General features: G+C 45.6%; 1 protein-coding gene across 4 annotated transcripts in view; it reads left to right on the forward strand.

The window, feature by feature from the left end:
• Positions 1 to 17,994, forward strand: part of LDLRAD4 (low density lipoprotein receptor class A domain containing 4) — a 589,432-nt gene that overhangs the window by 5,526 nt on the left and 565,912 nt on the right. The window contains exon 1 of one of the 4 annotated variants that reach the window (XM_054694230.1): positions 1,852 to 9,830. The exons of the other annotated variants lie outside the window; for them this stretch is intronic. The gene's annotated coding sequence lies outside the window, so the exon portion shown is untranslated. Of the gene's footprint in view, positions 1 to 1,851; positions 9,831 to 17,994 lie in introns of those variants that run through there. 4 annotated transcript variants of the gene reach the window in all.

Genomic DNA, 17,994 nt, shown 5'->3' on the forward strand with positions numbered 1-17,994 from the left:
TCTGCAGAATGGCTGGCTTCAGAATGGAATGGGCCCCTGGAGACTGGTGGTAGCAGAAACTGGCACTGTTTGGTCTGTGGCCCCAGGGGCCAGCAAACTTTATGCCAGAATTGGGGAGGGAATTTCCTTACTGTTTGGAAAGCAGGAGTTGGGGAGCCCACAAGAGGAGGCTGGCTGCTTTCTGTGTTGGGAAGGACTCTTGGACTTCTGGCTAGGCTCCTTTCACCAGGACTCTTGCTCAGAGACTGTAGCAGCAGTTTCCAGACACTGGTGTGGCACCATGTCTGGGCTTTTCTTAGTGCTACAGGAGAGTAACTAACGTAATCCTCACCGCGGCCCTGGGGCAGGTATTGCTGTCATTCCCTGTCTGCAGGTGGGCTAGCAGAAGCCCCCAGCTTCTCACACATCATACCTCTGGTAAATAAAGGGTGGAGTGGGGTGCCACCCACAGCCTCTGGCTTCTGTGGTCTGGGCTTTGACTCAGAGCTGTACAAGGCAAAGTACAGGTCATAAAGTTCATTAGGAATCACTTACCAAGAAGCCGAGTGGAGAAAAAGTCTTTCTCTTCTTGTCTCCCCTGCAGGTCTCAATAACTTTGTTCAGCTCACAAGCTCCAGAGCTTCTTCCCTCCCACCTTTTCTGTGACTCTGAATCATCCCCCCTCCCCAGTCCCCATTCTTATTTCTAACCTCTGCTCTTTGTGTGTGTCTTGTGTTTGTCTTGCCTGTTGCAAGAGCCTTGGTTTTGAAAATTAGGCCAGCGATGGCTTTGTTTTGTCCACGTTGAGCCTCAAGTTTCTTGAGAGAAAGGGAAAGTAAAAAATCATTGTGAGTCCCTGTGTTGTCTACGAGTACTTGAAAACCACCTGTTAGTCTTCTCTGTTTTCTGGGTGATGAACAGAGGCTTGTGGAGGAGATGGATGGGGCCCTCCTCACTTGTCTTTTTACCTCAAAGGATCCTGCCCATCCCTCTATGGGAAGTGCTGCCATTTTTGTTTCTATTTCATGCTCACATTTGAAAACAACAACAACATTATCTTAAAGAGTCTCTATTTTGCTGGATCAGGGGATAGATGCATCAGCTACACAGTCTATGTGTATTTCTTGAGAAATACTATTCTTCTCTGACAAAACAAGTGACACAATGGGACATAAAGCGAGTCACCAGAAAACACACATCTCACTGGGCCTGGCGATGTGGCTCTTCAGCTCTTGCAAACCTTCCAGGGGCAGCAGGCTGGAATAGAACTCCTGGGAACCTGAGCGCTCAGCCAGGGTGGTTGACTGGTGCTGTGCCCTGAATAAATATGGCGGTGCCTGCACATTGCAGGGGTTTCTGGACCTTCATTGCATTTCATCCCTTATTTGCCAGGATGAGGTTGAACAGATGCCCTGTGTGACTGAGGCCATGAGGCCTGGGTCCTGCCCTCCCCATCTCTATTGCACTAAGCATCTTCGTCTTTACATGCCTGGTTCCAGATGGCACCCAGCTGTTAGCTCCCAGGACATGACTCCTAGAGCAGTGCTCACGCCTTTCACTAGCTCTGAGACCAAAGTGAGACAGGCTAGTAGGGACAGAAGTGGGGGTCGGTCCTACTGCTTAGTGCAGCACTCTGCCCCTCTGTTTGAACCTGACTTTTGAATCTAGAGTCTTTCAGGCACAGCTGAAGTCAGTGTCACAGGTTAGTCTCTGAAATCATTTTTCCCCCCTGATTATATATTGAATGAAGATTATGGGGAAGAAATGAAAAGAGACAAAGAGGGACATAAAAATGCTCAAAATTACCTATGTTCCACTGTCTTCAGAATGATCCGATCTGTGTTAATAGATTCTTTCTAGGTGTATACATTGATTAATTACAAAATAATGTACAGAATTTACATTTTTTTTTAAACTTAGCATCCACTGTGAACATTTTTTCATGTAATCAAAATATTCTCACAATATTAAATAATAGATATTCTCCCAAATCTACAGTTCTGAAGACTGTAATTGCTACCCTGTGGTTATTTCAAAACATATTTTGAGATATGAGGCTTTGTGAATAAATACTACATTGAACATTCGATTGCATCCTTTGCATAGATTCCTCAAAGGGAAGTTGATGCATAGAGCTTATAGAGGCTCCTCCAAAAGTATTACCGGATTACTTTTTAGAAAGGAAGGGGCACTTTTATTCCCTCACAGATCTGGGGTCACTGCAGTCTTGCCAATGCTGAATGAAATGAAAAAAGTCTTCGCAAATTTGGTATAAAATGGTAAGATGTTTAAATTTTCTTTACCATTCTTAATTACAAAAATTGGGGTTTATATCATGTGGATTATAGGTAAAGACAGTTTTGCTGTTTCTAGGCTTTTTGTTCGGGGCAAAGCCAATGATGTTAGTGGATGATATCATCTGGAAGATTTAAAGCCTTTGTGCTGATTTAAATTTGAATTAAATTCTACTCAGGTAGGTTAAGGGCACAAAACAGTCTAATAAAATATTTTTAAATGAAATGAAAGGATTGTATGGCTAAGCACTATCACTGGGTTTCCCCGCCACCACGATTCCCTACCCATGGGATGCTCTTGGACTCACAGTGGAGGAATGAGGTCCCAGAGAGGCAGTGGGCCCAGCAGCTATCTGCGTGGAGAGCTGTGTGCTGCCTCAGTCATTTACTTCTCTCTGCTTTGCATAATCACCAGCCATGACCCTAGGGATGCTGACATAAAATTTTGTTTCACTTCGTGTTGGATGCTCAACACCTAATGGTGCACTTTGCAATGGTATCTCACCTACTTCCTTGCAAATTTGGCAGAGTTTTCTGCTTCTGGCCCAGGCCTAAGACCTTTCTGAGTTGCATATGAATATTAGCAGTGTCTGGTCTTGTAAACTTGTGACTCCTGAAGCTTGAGAGGAAGGAAAATCATTTTAGTAGGCTGCAGTGAACTAAAGGCAAGTTGGTTTGTTTTTCTCAAAAGGTAGCCTTTTCAGTCAAAACAGCAAGGCCTTTCGGAAGAGCGAGGGGAACCCACTTACAGTGCTGGTTCCAGGGGCCCTGGTTGCCACCCACATCTCTGGGTAGTCATGGCTCCTTATAGTCACACACACCTTTGAGCACCTGTTTAGCAAGTGTAGGGTGCTTACCATGCCGTGGGGTGCATGTTGTGAATGTGCACTGTCCATGCTGAGGTCTGGTGAACAGTATTCAGGGACCTTTGGGCGCAGGTGGGGACTGTTCTGTCCTCTGTGTTCAGGTTAGTGAGCCCTCGAACTCCAGGCACAGACGCTGAGACCTCTGCTTGAACTGCTGTTGCTAGGCCTCATCTCCTGCTGGTCAGACATTCAAGTTCACGGTCCCGTCCAGGTACAGACCTGCATGCGCCTTGGAAAGGAAATGTGCTGGGACCATGGGTGTGGGGTGGGGCCAGAGCTGACCACCCACATGGTCTGACCAATAGGGATATGGCAGTGCTCTTGGGGAGTGACCTCTGAGGGGGGATCCCTTGCAGAGATTGGGTAGGGGTGGATCCTCGGGTCCTCAGGGGAGTTGCCCGCTAGCCCTATTATTGAATAGGTGGCTGGAACATTTGCTCAGGGCACCTTGTGTACCTGAAAAATACACCTGTGTACTTTCACCCTGTGTTTGCTGTTGCTTGATGTGTGTGGCCGACAGATTTTTGTTTAATTTGACCTCTCAGGATTTGGCTTGTTCCCTCAACAGACTGACGAATGCCAGAATATTTTCCTGCTAGGGACAGAGGGCCTTTTTGGATATAATGCATGCATGATTTCAAGAGTGGAGGTCATGTTTACAGTTGGATGGTTTGGTTGAACATTTGTTTTCCGGCTACTTGGGCTATTAAGATAAATACTGCACCCTTTCTAGAACTTCACTTTCATCCTGTTGGTAGTTAAGTATGAGATTTGAAATCTTTTACTTCTAATCTCGAGGTCCTGGGATTAAAAGTTTTTTTTTTTTTTTATCTGAAGAGTAATGTAAAAATAATGACACACACACTGTGTGTGTATGTGTGTGTATATATATGCAAGTCATAACTACATTATGTGGTTCTTCAGTTAAGAAAAATCATGTATATTTTCCACTAAATGAAGTTGGACAATAAATGGAGTTGGAACATTACTTTGTAATGTGCATGCTTCTATATAGCATGGCTTATCTATTGTGTCTTAAAAATCAGGGCACTTTCATATGCCCATATGGAATGGCTCCCATGCTGGCATTTGCCTGGGAGCAGCTGTCCCCACTTGACTCACCCGAGGAAGCAATGTCAGAGTGAAAACGTGGGCCTGGGTGGCAGCTGCCCAATCTATGGCAGCTTGTTGTCCACAGTGTGTATGGAAGGATCTAAGCAGATGAGCTTTCTGATGCTTCCGGGAAGATTTCGCCACAGGAGGTTGCTTACATCTGCTGCTCTGAACTGTCTCTCCTGGGCTCCTGTCCTGGGAGGCTGTGACCTTGGGAAGGTCACAACTATTTGCTCACCTCTTAGATTTTCAAGAGGATTCAATGAAGTAATGGGTAGTGCAAACCAGCTGGGAGAGGTCCAGCTACCCCAGTGAGTGCTCAGTAAGTGTCAGCTGTCATTAAGTCAGACAGGTATATTTGTGAAGCACCTACCCAGCCTAGAACAGTGGAGACCCAGCTCCTGGCCTTGGGGGGCTTGGGAACTCAAGGAGAAGACAGACTGTGTACAGGAGCAGCCAGCAGGCACTAGCAGGTGGTTTATAATGAGGTTGAGAGTTGGGGAGCACCATCTAAGCCATTAAGAGAGACTTTATACATGGAGAGAGAGGCCACAGGGCTAAGGGATAACAAACTTTGATGACATCACACCTCTCCTCTCTTTCCTCTTTCTCTGCTCTGCATTTTTCTGGAAGACTGTGATATCCAAGTATTGGCCCTATCTCCACAAAGGGCGGTGGCTGCACAAGGAGGACGAGGGCTCAGATGAGCCAGGAGGGAGATGTCCATCTACTTTGGTTAATCAAGAGAGGCTTCAGAGAGAGGCTGACTTTGGACTAAGACTCAGTGAAAGAAAGTTCTGGACAAGAAGGAATTCTCTGTTGGCGGCTTTCAGAGAGCTGTGTGCACTGGGGTCTGGAGGGCAGACACTAGAGCATTAACCTTACTTTTATTTTATTCCCTTCAACTTCTTTTGTGTATAATGTGTGCAATGCACTGTTACCATAGCATGTGTATGTTATTTATAAATATACATGATCTGTGTATGTGCTCACGAAAATGGGGACTGTGTTCAGGTTGGTGAGCATTGAGAGTGTGTGCTCAGAACAGAGATGGGAGGGAGCCGTGGTGAGGTGAGGGGGTTGGTTTCCTCGTGGATGGTGCTGTGTGTTGCTCCTGAAATTTAAGGATGTATGTTGGAGAAGAAAATCCTAAATCGTTTATTAATGTTTAAGTGACATCACCTCAAAATGCATGCACCTCGTTTAGCTACACTGCCGCCCTGACTGTCATAGACTCCCTTTCCTGAGTTCACAAGGCCTTTGGGCACCTGGAGGGTGAATTCTGATGTCCTTGTGCGGAGGGACTCGACTCCTCTCTTTAGGTAATAAGAAGTGCTCACAGGACCACTTTATTGACTCAGAGAAGTAACTACCAAGAAATTGATGTTATTTAACCGCACTGTGAGTAGAGCACAGTTTCCGGGCCTGCACGAGTCTGTGAGAATGGCAAAGGGGCTGCAGGGATAAAGGCTGATTCTTTTTCTGCCTTCCCAGAATATACTTTGTGGGGAGCAGTAGGTGGGAGGGAGCCAAGTGCCTGTGTTTTGGGAGGAAAGGGTGAGTCCTGGGAATGAGCAGAAGGATAAGAAGGTTCAGGACAGACTTTGTAAAAGAAATGGCAGTTGACACGTGCCCGGATGACAGTTGGGAGAAGACAGGAAGAGGAAGGCTTGCTTGGAAGGGTATGAATAAAGGTGGGGAAGTGGAGTTGTGTTTGTGAATGTGAGTTGGAGGTGCTGTCATGTTTAGTGCTGGATAAACAGTAATGCCCATCACTATGGTTGTAATTCACATTGCTTCAGGGACCTGCATTCATGCAGGGCAAGTCTGGTTCTGCTGTGGGGTGCTCCCTCCAGTCTTTGCTGAAAATCAAAATAACCAGCTGGTAAATGGTAAAGAAAACAAGCCTATTGGAGAACCTACCTTCTATCTATTTTCATACCTAATTTTTGCACTGGAGACTGTCTTGACCACAGTTATTTAATACTTGATATTTATTTACATTTCACAAAATGCTTAAATTCTATGTTTCATACAGTTTATACCAGGATGCCAGGTTATCTATTTCACATGGTAATAGTCATGCCTTCTATTTGCAAAACATTTGAAACTTTCTAAACCACTCACAGAAGACATCTAATTTCATGTTCCTTGACTTTAAGGAACAAATAATCAATGAAATGTATATGCAAGTATAATTAATGAATCTGTTCCTTATTTTTCCTCTTAAGTAGTTATTAGCTGCATGTGGAATTCAGATTGGGTTTTATTTGAAATGTGTATAACCTAAATAGAAAGAGATACCTGATTGTTGTCCAAGCCATAGAGCGGGGTGTTTTATTAAGCTCATGGGGACCAAACTTTGCAGCTTGCTGACTAGGCAGCCATTCAGTTGACATAATTTTGAGAGGTTAGGGTAAAGCACTAAAAATAGAATTCAAAAGTACAAATGGTTGACTCAGGGAGATGAGAGGGCGTGCCTTGAAGACCCTTCCTGGGTGCACTGTGCAGAGGGGGGTGTTGCTCAGGTGTGAGTGTGGGCAGCTGCAATGGACATGGAGCTGAAGTATCATTTGTTGCTGATGGGTAGCAGGTGTAGCCCTCTCTTTGCCTGCTGTTGAACCGCTGTTCTCAGTCTGTGCTCCTTTTCCTCAAGGCGCTTTTGGCTTCTGTGGTGGTAGCGGTGTGTTCAGCTGTGGATGCAAGTTAAATTTAGTTCTGTCTCTGTCCTTTAAGCAAAATCATTTCCATTCCATGGGCTGCAGATCCAGTCCGCCTCAGCCTGCCCCTCTCCCCCGGGTGCCCTTCCTGCCCTCAGCTGTTTATCTCTGTGTGTCACTCTGCCTCTCCCCCTCTGCTGTGGCCACAGAGTATTCTTGTCCCTGCTGGTATTCTAAGTGGAAGGCGTTCACACTACCATCACACTCGCTTTGCAGCTTTCTACTCTTTTCTCCACAGGCCTCAGAACTGTTGCTTCTGAGTCCTACTCAGGGAAACCACACATGGAAGTGCCCTAGTCCAAGTACCGGGAACCTGCCCCTGCCTCCCAGGCCCACCAGGAGACAGGAGGCTGGGTCTGCAGCCTTCCCTAGTCTGGACACCCTCGACAAGGATTAGAGTCATTCAGGTATTTAGGTGGCAAAAGAAGTGCTTCCTGAATTTTCTCCAGTAGGTCATTAGTTAGTGTGAGCAATAAGGACTGAATAACGACAGCAGAAGGAAGGCTCATTTTGGAGCTGCGCCTTGAGTTAGGTGGGGTACTTGTGATATCGAGGTCCATGCTATGGGGAGGAGCTTGCCCTGCAGGACCTTCTACAGGATGTGCTTGTGTTCTCAGGATGTGGCTTGTCCTTATTGATTGCGCCTGGCCCTGCTGTAGGCAAGTGTGAGCTGCTGCTGCATTGGCTTATTCGCTGTGGGGAGAAGAGAGATGTCGGTCGCTCTCTGACTTACTCTTGGAGGTGACAGGGATGCTGAGCAGGGCCAAGCAAGGAGTATGACAGCTGCCTTGGCACGCAGGCCCAAGAGCCCAGTGCTGCTCCATCTGCCTCATCCCAATCTGCCTCATCCCACTCTGTGGTTGGTCGCTGTGTCTGGTGCGTCCTGTTGTCGACCTGCCCAGGCTCCTAGACTCTGAAATCTGAACTCAAATCTGTTAGGCACCTCTGCTCTCCAGTGGGTATCTTTAAGCCAGTATCAGCAAACGACCTCCTGACCCCTACTACCTGCCCCCATACTTGTTTCCCATGCCTGCTTCCCCACTATTCCTTTGATTCCCCTTGCTAGCCTCCCCCACTGTCCCTGAGATTTCTTCCATCTGCCTTCACCTTTCCATCCCAGTGAAGAGCCTTGGAGCCCTCCTTGATGCCTCTTTTATTTTTATATCCACTTCAATCCCTCAATAGTCCTGTTAGTTCTGCCTCCAAAATCTGCCCCATATCTGCTCACTTACCACCCTCCCCACCCTGTCTGCTCATTGTGTCCCTTCTTTGGGCATCTGTAGTAACCTCCTGAGTGGGACCCTCCTCCTCACCCACAGTGTAGGCTCAGCCCACCATTGCGGCCGTGGGAACCAGGCTCCTGTGCCAGAGCTTCTGCCTCTGGTTAGCCTTCCCTGTGCTCTTTACCGTCTGCTCCACCAAGCAGGGCCATCGTGGTTCTTCTCCAGACCCTCACCTCCCTCCTCCCCTGAGCGTCAAGTTTGTCCATCATTCAGGTTGTCGACCTGCCCAGGCTCCTAGACTCTGAAATCTGAACTCAAATCTGTTAGGCACCTCTGCTCTCCAGTGGGTATCTTTAAGCCAGTATCAGCAAACTTCAGTATCAGCAGGCCTTCTCTGAAGGCCTGCTGCAGGCCCTGGCCTATTCTGCAAGTGCTGGTCTTCTTACCCACAGAAAGAAGGCACCCTGGCCCCGTCTTCATTCTTGGTGTTCAAGCAGCCAGCCACAGGCTGCAGCCACTTGGCCACATGAAGGCAGTGTGCCAGGGGTGGTCTGCACGGTCAGTCTGCCCCTGTCGCTCCTGGGTGAGCCCAGTGTGGGTGCTCGGTTCTGTCTTTGTGGCCAGGGTGGATCTCAGCGAAAACACCAAGTCCTGAAGAAAGGCTGGACTACCGCTGCAGAAGCAGAAGGGTGAGAAGAAGGCTGGATGGTCTCAGGTGATAGTCATGCTGAGCCCCCTTCCCTGCTACCTACATTTTTTCACTTGCCTACTTTAAAGTAAACTACCTAGCAGGAAGCAGGAGAAGCAATTGTTTTTCAGTTTAACCCTATCCCTCTTCTTTCCTCCCCCCACCATCCCGTTTAACTTGTTGGCTAAGTAAATTATGGATGAGTGAGATATTGTGTATGTTTCAAGCAAATTACCATAAAGGGTCATGAGATTTATTAATTGTAATAAAACCTTTTTCTCTTTAGACAAGGAGTCTTTTCTATAATCCGTTAGTTTTCTTTGTTTTCAAGATTAGGAAGAGTTGAAAGTAGAGGAAATTATGGTCTATGAATTTTCCCCCACCCTTTCACAGGAGACTAAGTGTTTGACGGATACCTTCATCTTCCAGCTATCTGACTCCTTTTATTCTGTTAGGTATGTCTTCTTAAGTATCATTTTGTTGTGCTGGATTTAAAATCCAAAGCTCGGGCCTTCCTGGTGGCGCAGGGGTTAAGTACAGCACTATCAAACTATCATCAACCACAGTGAGTTCGATCCCCTGCTGACCAGGGAGCAACCCACATGGCACTAGCAGACTTCTCTTGTCTCGCCTGCCGCTCCCCTCAGCAGTGTATTTCAGTGGATCTGCCTGTTCTGCTCCCTACTCTTTCTGGTGAATCCTCTCCCCCTCCATGCCTCTGGCTTACACCCCAGTTCTTGTATGCTAAATAAATAAATGTTTGAAAAAATAAAATCTACAACTGTGAAAACTAAGTACCTAATAGAATAAGGGGGATAAATCAGAATAGGATGAATTCCAAATAGTGGCGAGTAATACATCAATTTCTGCTTTTGGTTTTCAGCCTGTGTGTGATTTATCATTACACCACTGACCTTCCCTGCAGTTGGGACATCAACGTTGAACAGGTCAGGGTCTTCCTTTTACAGATTTTCCTTCTTCTTTCTACCTAAAGCACGTATCTGCGGTCCTGCCCACCCACCCTGGCTAGGTTTCTCATGGGCTGAGCTCCAGTCTTGTCCCTGTTGGTGATCTCTGGCTCAGTGACACTGGTATGCACACCTCTACCAGAAAACAGATGGCAAGGAACTGCATCAGGGCATTAAAAATATGTGTCCTCTGGTGAAATACTGAGGTTGATTAAAAAACACTACCTTTTCCTCTTTTCTGTATTTCCTGCCATGATCACCTGTTACTATTTCTTTAACAAGAAAATTCCCAGTGAACTTGATTTCCTCAGGGTGTGGAATAAAAAGTCAATTTCTGAAAAATTGTGGAAAACAATTTGATATGTGCCTTCTTGAGCATTTTAGAGGCATGGCTGGAGTTGCTATGGGGACGGGGAGGTTTACTCTCTACAGAACGTGGTTCCATCTGGCACTGCCATCCTGAGCCGAGCGGGCAGTTTTATGCACAACACAGCTTCTCACTAGATGTGGAAGTACTTGTACAGAACCACGGTCCCATCTTTTCCCTACTGAAATCACCATTTAACTTGCCTCTAATAGTAGAAACAAAATTCTCCACTTCTGTCTGCGCCTCTGACTGCTCTATGTGCCCATGGTTGCCTGTGAGACCCCATGTGTTCCTTCCAGTTGGGCTGATGGAGTGGTGGTGGTTTCTGAACAATGCGCAGGTGTTACACTTTTATGACAGTTGGAGTTAATTTTATTTTGCAGAAATACTGAAATCTCATTCCCTTATTTTTGCCCCTTAAAACCACGGTCTCTTTCCCTTCATATACTTGCTAGGAATTGATATAGTCCCATCTCAATCTAGAGGTGAGGTCACACCATTCTGTACTGGGATTGTGGTGGGACACATGCAGGCATGTGAAGTTCAGTTTTGCATGTAATGGAGGAAAGAACAAAGTGATTAAGAAAACCAGTCTGTGTTCTCTTCGTGGGCCTGCTTATCTCTGGTGCACTCAGGGCTGATGTCTTGGAGATATTGGATGGGGTTGCCTGGGCCCAGGAGATAGGAATCTGATGGCATCCTCAGAGCCCTGGTGCTGCACCAGACTCAGTGTTAGGAGATCCCCAGCTGGCACTGCGCTTGCTCTGATTTTGGGGGTGTGGTCTTAGCCAGGTCTGAATTCTGGTTCCCTCATCTGGAAAATGGGAGTGGTGATAGGCACTGTTGTGGCTGCAGGCCTGTTGTGGCTGCAGGTCTTGTGGCGCAGGTGACTCCTTCGAGAAGAGTACTAAGTTCTTGGAAGGTGTGCCACCTTCAGCACTGGCAGGTCACTGCATGTTCCTCCATATCTTGCCCACTACCTCTGGCGACCTGATGGGAAGCAGCTTGAAGAAGCCACCCCGGCTGATGACCTGTTACCCCTACATCTCCTAGCTTAGATGCCCACGTTACTGTGGTTCATGAACTTGTAGACTCTGGTTAGTGTGTTGTTCTGTTCTTATCTAGGAGCTGGCAGTGATAAATTCACGTCACCAGGGCTAAGTGGAAGGAGGGTGATTCTGCTTAATGGAAAAAGCAGCTGGAAGACATTTATTTCAGAATTGAATTGTTCCCAATTTTGTCTCCAAGTAGCGCTATCCCCAAGTAACCAGGGTCCTGTCTTCCCTGTACCACCGCTTGACTGCTCTGGGCCAGGCACTGAGTTACTCAGGATCTCCGGTCTGTTTTCCCCATTGCAGACCCCCTCTACGCCAGCTTTGCTGCCTCTTCCATACATGATTAATTCACTTATGGGTTGTGTAATCTTATGATCATTCCCATTTTCCAGATGAGGAAACTGAGGCCTAGAGAATTTTAACAACCTGTCTGAGGTCACACACTATTAAGGGCCAGCCCCCAGACTGAGCCCTGGTGTGGGGCTGGTGTTCTCCGGCTCCCTCCTGGCTTGCAGTTCAAGGAGTCACCGTCCTCTGGAAACACGACTCGATGGCTCATTGTCTAGGAAACGGACAGGGCAATGGGCTCTTCCCTATTCATGCTCATCCACTGAGCACATTCTCTGAAAATTCATCTGAAGTCCCCAGAAACACTGGGAGATGCAGATTGGATTATAATTCCCGGAATATTGGCCTTTCACAAGTTGTGCGGGCATCTGACCACTCTGCCACCCTAGCATGGGGGCAGATCTAGGGTTTTTAGAGAGGACCCAGTGGCTGACACTTAAGGACTGGCCACTGATAATTGCGAAATGAGGTGGACCCACTTGGTCTTTGCTCTCAAAAATACGCCATGGTCAGAGCTGTGTGGAGATTTCTGGACCTACTAAACATAGAGCTTCCATATGATCCAGCAATTCCACTCCTAGGTATTTACCCAAAGGACACAGAAACATCAATTCCAAAGAGCACCTGCACCCCTATGTTTATAGCAGCACAATTTACAATAGCTAAGCTTTGGAAACAACCCAAATGCCCAAAAATAGATGAGTGGATCAAGAAGATGTGGTCCATATACACCATGGAATATTACTCAGCATTCAAAAAAGATAAACACATGAAATTTGCAGCAACATGGATGGAGCTGGAAGGGATCATGCTCAGCGAAATAAGCCAGAAAGAAAAAGAAAAATACCGGATGGTCTCACTCATAGCAGGAATCTAGAAAACTTAAATAAGGGACCAGGAAAAAGAAAAACTATAAGAAAGAAAATACCAAAATCAACAAACAACTATGAACCAGAGACACTCTATGGGTGGTGGGGAAATGAGGGACTGGGGTCAAAATAAGGGGGTTGTAATTGTATGGGGAATATAAAAATAAAATTTAAATTAAAAAAAAAATACTCCATGGTCTGACTCCGGCACTTTGTGTGTCACCTCCTGTTGGCACTCCCTTGGCTCAGTGAGACATATATCAGATTACCCACACTGCATCTTTCTTTATTTCTGAAGGTCTTTAAAGCTCCTTTGGGTGGCCTGTATTTGGGTTGCTAATTTTCACACCAAAGGGAGACTTTTACATCTTACTTTGTGTGGTGTTTCTGTGATGAGCTGGGTTTGAGAGAGTTGCTGGTTTATTAGAGAAGAGGGTGACAAGAGATGTGTGTTGATAGGAAAGCTTACGTGTACAAAACTGAGTGGCAGTGTGGGGCAGGGAAGGAGCCCACCAACTCGGGTGCAGTCTCTGCTGAAGTACAAAGCAAAGGTAGGCTACGTTTTAGGGTCCTGGAGAGACTCAAAAAGAGATGATCCCGGGTAGGGTAGAAATGTAGCGAATGCCTTGCACAGGGCTGCACCTGTGTTTGTGGAAATGCCCGTTTTTAAAGCTGTGTTCGGGTTGGCTGTCAGACTGCCCTGTGAGAGTGGATGGTGGTGCTCGTAACCACCTGCTGGTCCGTGGGGCAGCCTCTGCAGGGAGTGTGAGCACCAAGATCACAGCTGATAACTGCCTGTTTGACAGAATGTTTGTGTCCCTGACCTAGCTTGCTGGTGGGGGGCCTTGTGGAAGGGGAGAGGATGCTGGAAATGTTAATGCAGCTAATCCAATGAGATTAGCCTACTGAGCTGAGGGATTTGAGGGAACGAAGGGTATTGAGGGAACCACTTAGAAGTTTAAACAGATTCAGGTCTCCCTTTTCACCTAAGTCTTGTATAAGGATTTCAATAGCTACTAAATGAGCTGGCTTGAAGGGCAATAGCCCCCTTTTAAATTCTGATTAGCTGTTGAATTAACTAGTATGAATGAATTTTGATTAGTTAGAATGAATTACAGGTATTAATGACTGTATAGTCTTAGAGCAAATGAAAGTAGTGGTTATCCAAAGGGGCTTCACTCTGGCCAGCCATCAGGCAGAGGAACTTGAAATAGTCTCTGAAAGGCTGTGCTCTCTTTTCACGTTGTATTTTTAACCCTTTCAAGCCCGACAGGAGCAGTGTGGAATGAGGACAGGACATGGGTGGCTAACTCTCCACGGGGGCCCTAGGAAGCGTGACCCTGCATCATGGTAATGGGCACGCGGAAGTGCTCAGGGGTCCTCTTGGCCACTCGACAGTCCCTCTTTGCTGGAGAAGACTTGGTTGTTCATTCCTCTCAGGGCCTGCCTTGACTGGTACTGGAGTGGTTTGTTTGTTGGGGGAAGAAGGTCAGGGTGAAGCTGGAGGCTCAGGGGTGAGAGGATTCACCAGAGACAGAGTGGAGAACAGAACAGGTGGATTTATGGAAATATACTGCTAAGAGATGTAGTGGGTGAGACAGAGACAAGAGAAGTCTGTGTGCACAGGAGGATTTGAGGCTCCCTTTTATACTGTTTTTTGTGGGTGCCAGTTTATACCAGTTATCTGCTGGGATGTCTGGTCTCTGGTACTGGCCTTTGACACAGAAGCATGTTTTGGCCTCTGCCTCTGCATTCCTGGAGCTGGACTGGTTCATTTGGTCCTGGTGGTTGGTTTTATGGCCTGTCCCTATGGCAGCCCTATCTATTCCAACCTCCCAAACCTGCCTGCTGGGTCAGGAGTGGAGGCTTAGTTTTTAACCTTAATTGTACCCTAACAGTGGTGTTTGTAGTGACTGGCACCGCAACTTCTCCCCACGTCAGTGTGTGTTTGGGGGGCACTCCCCTTTGGCCAATGAAGGGAATTCATAAGTATGTCAATATTTTGGCCTTGCCATAGAAACTCATTCATTGCTCAACAGTTATATAGGCCAGTGTTTTAAAGATCCAACCCAAACCTATTTCAGTGATGGAGAAAACTTGCACACATTGTCAGGGTGTATTGGAAAGAGTTCCAGGCTCATTACGGATGGAGAAACTGACGTGACCCGCCTTGTGTGCTCAGATCACTGACTTCTCAGATCTGTCTGGTGTGTTATGAACAGCAGGCTCAGGCCCCGATCGCCCATCCTGAGTGCTGCTTAGCTCTCACTCTCTGTGCTGTTGATCTTCCTGCAGGTTTGGGGGCTACTTGACCCTCCCCCTGCTGGATTGGTCCCTGCTTCCTCTTCTTCCTTAGGGTTTGGTCATGCCTGCACACACTGGTGTTGCTCTTGAGTGAACATGTGTGCACATATGCACATATCTCGTGTGTTATCTGTGTGTGCTCACACTGTTTACTAATTGATTGTGCTTGTTCCTGCCTTCCGCATAGACTGTGAATTGTGAACCTCGGGAGGGTTTATATTCCAGGTGGCCAACATAAGGCCTGGTGCCTGGATTGTCTTCAGTGACTGCTGGGAAAATGGGTAGATGAAGCACGGTAGCATTGGAGGATAGTGTGGTCTAGGCTCAAGTTTTTTGCTGAAGAAATAATTGGCCTTGGTTTAGGCATACTTGGTCCTTACCCCTTTATGTGTTTTTGTTTTTTTGTTCCTTTATTTATTATTACGTTGTTCATTTTTGTACAATGTTTCATTTCTCCTCTCAGGTGGTATCCCCATAATATTACCACCACCAAGACACCCGTGGGCCATCACCATGGACTTTTGTGCGCTTTCCTCCTGTTTTGATCCCTTTACCTCCCCCTTTTCTGATGAATATCTCCAATTTATAGTTTGACTGCTGGTTTTGTCTTTATTTTTTCCTGATCCCTTGTATGGTTTCCCTATGTTCCTCCTATAAGTGAAACCATGTGATATTTTTCTTTTTCCTTCTGACTTATTTCACTGAACATAATTCCTTTTAGCTCCATCCACATTGCTGTGAATGGAATGAGTTTATCTTTTTTGATTGCTGAGTAGTATTCCATTGTGTATATAAACCACATCTTCTTGACTCAGTCATCTGTTTTGGGGCATTTAATGGTTGTTTCCATACTTTAGCTATTATTGTAAATAGTGCTGCTGTGAACATAGGAGTGCACATGTCTTTTTGAATTAATGTTTTTGTGTCCTTTGGGTAGATTCCTCTGCTTACTCCTTTATTTGTATTGTATTGGGTGCCTTACAAGGCACGGTGCTGGCTTATGTGGACCCAGAGATGGTAAAATTCTACAGTGGTTTACTGTGCAGATTTCCTATCATTGTTTGTTTTCACAAAACCGTGAGAGGCTCCTCCATAATCCCAACACTTCTTATCACAGTGGAAGAGAAAGTTTTAGTGCTTTGAGAACTGAGATGGGGAAGAGATTTTGCCTGGAGATAGAAAGAGAAACCTTGATTAAACTGATTTGAGTGTTGTTGGCTCATGGGCATGTGTGAGGAACAGATGTCAGGAGCAGAGGGAACTGAGGGTGAACTCAGGCCCTGCCACCTCCTTGCCAAAAGGCTAGTTTGTGGGCCTCACAGGTCAGCCAGCTTCACAGTGTCTAACCCTCATTGACCAATTCACCAGCCCAGGCTGACCCATGTCCCTGAAGTGGTGCTTCAGAGTGCCCTTCCTCCAGTAGTAAAGTATTGCTCCTTCATCTACATCCCATTCACTTCATGGTGCAGTCTTCTGGATGCTGGTTTTATGGAGAGTGTTAAGGATGTAGTGCATCATAAGCACTCTAGCTGAAGACCGAGGTTATAACAATGACTATTCTACTGCTTGGTGTATCTCCATATTTTACTGTAACTTAAAATAAATGTTGCAGGTTCACATCTCAGAGACTGTCATGTACAGAGGTCAGAGTAGGTTCAACTTCTGGTTACCGTCATACATGCAAGAGATGGGACAGCCTTGTCAGGGTGCCTGCAATGGCCCCCATTGCCTATCACTCTGCTGTGTGCATCTGGTCAGCCCTAAGTCTGGTTTCAGCACATCTGCGTGTAGCTCAGCACCTTGTCTCTCTCTGAATATGTATCCTGCAGGGAATCTTGGATTTGCTCCTCTTCCTGCTCCAGTTTCATTCTATTTATTGTTTCATGCAAACCTAATTTCCTTCCTGAAGTGACTTAGGTACAGCCCTAAAAAGTTAAAATAATGAAAGATTGAGGATTTTAGGAAAAAGAAAATGCATGTTTAAACAGAGCTTTATTAAATCAAAGAAGTGTGCTTTAGACACATGGACTTATTAGAACCTTTTTAGGGGTCTAGGAAAATTCACTGAAATAGGTTTGTTTGGGATTCTGGTATTTCAGATTTTACACAGGGAAGGAAATTTCAAGTCAACCCAACATTAGTTCACCTCTCTTTTACAGTTAAGGGGTTAAGGTTTTAGCACATACTTTAAAGAGGTGTTTAATTCCTATTGATATTCTAGTTTTAGGCCTGGAGCTGTGTTTGGGTGATTAGTGTCTTCTCATTATGGCAGGGCAAGCAAGAGCTTTGTGACACAGAGCTTCACAGAGACAAAAAAACTATGTGGAAGCCTTAATAATGACTTTCATTAAGAAATAGATTTTTTCAGAACAATCATAGAGGCTGATATTTTACCTTAAAGTATGGTGGTGGTGTAATACTATGTAGTCTGTATAAGCACATAGGAAAACTAAAACTAAAACTTACTATGTGTAGAGCACATAGTGAGAATTAAATGCAGAAGGTATATTGTTTCACTTAACTTTAATAACATTTCCAAGTAGTTTGTTTTAATCTTATCTAATAGTTTTGACTAACCTTCCAATCAGCACTGAAGCTGTCCTTTATGCTGGAAGCCCTTGGTCTTTGTGTCTGACCCCAGCTGATGGTAACTTCTCAACCAGATCATACTTTCTTTCAGAGCTCTTTATAACCTAGCTTGCTAAAGGGGTAAGGCCTCCTTCCTATGGTCCTGCTAGCACTGTCCTTGGACTCTGCCACTTCTGGCTCTGGTTAGGCGCTTTATTAACTTCTGTAGAGTGGTCGTAATAGCATCTCAAACTGTGAGGAGGAGCAGTGAGATAAATGAGAAACTTTCTATTAGCATCCATCCATTCATCCTATTCAACTCTCAATCACTAATTAAATACAGTTGCCAAGTGTAAATTAAGTTAATGTTATGGTAAATCCTCCTAATTTTGAAATCTTAGTCCTAGTCCTCTCTTTTTGAAATCTTAAAAAGTTGCTTATTGTTCCACATAGAGTACATTATGGTTAATATACTCACATTTACATGTGTTGCCACCAAAAGCTTAGGTCTCTCTTTTCACTTCCACACATACATACGAGCGTGCACATAGATACACACTCATATACTCATTTAGGTACAGACATATGCACACAAATAGCAAGTCTTATGTTTGAGGGTTTATGTATAGAGT

The sequence above is a fragment of the Talpa occidentalis genome, unplaced genomic scaffold (genome assembly GCF_014898055.3).
Source record: "Talpa occidentalis isolate TD23 unplaced genomic scaffold, MPIMG_talOcc4v2.1 talOcc4.13, whole genome shotgun sequence".
Taxonomy (NCBI): Eukaryota; Metazoa; Chordata; class Mammalia; order Eulipotyphla; family Talpidae; genus Talpa; species Talpa occidentalis.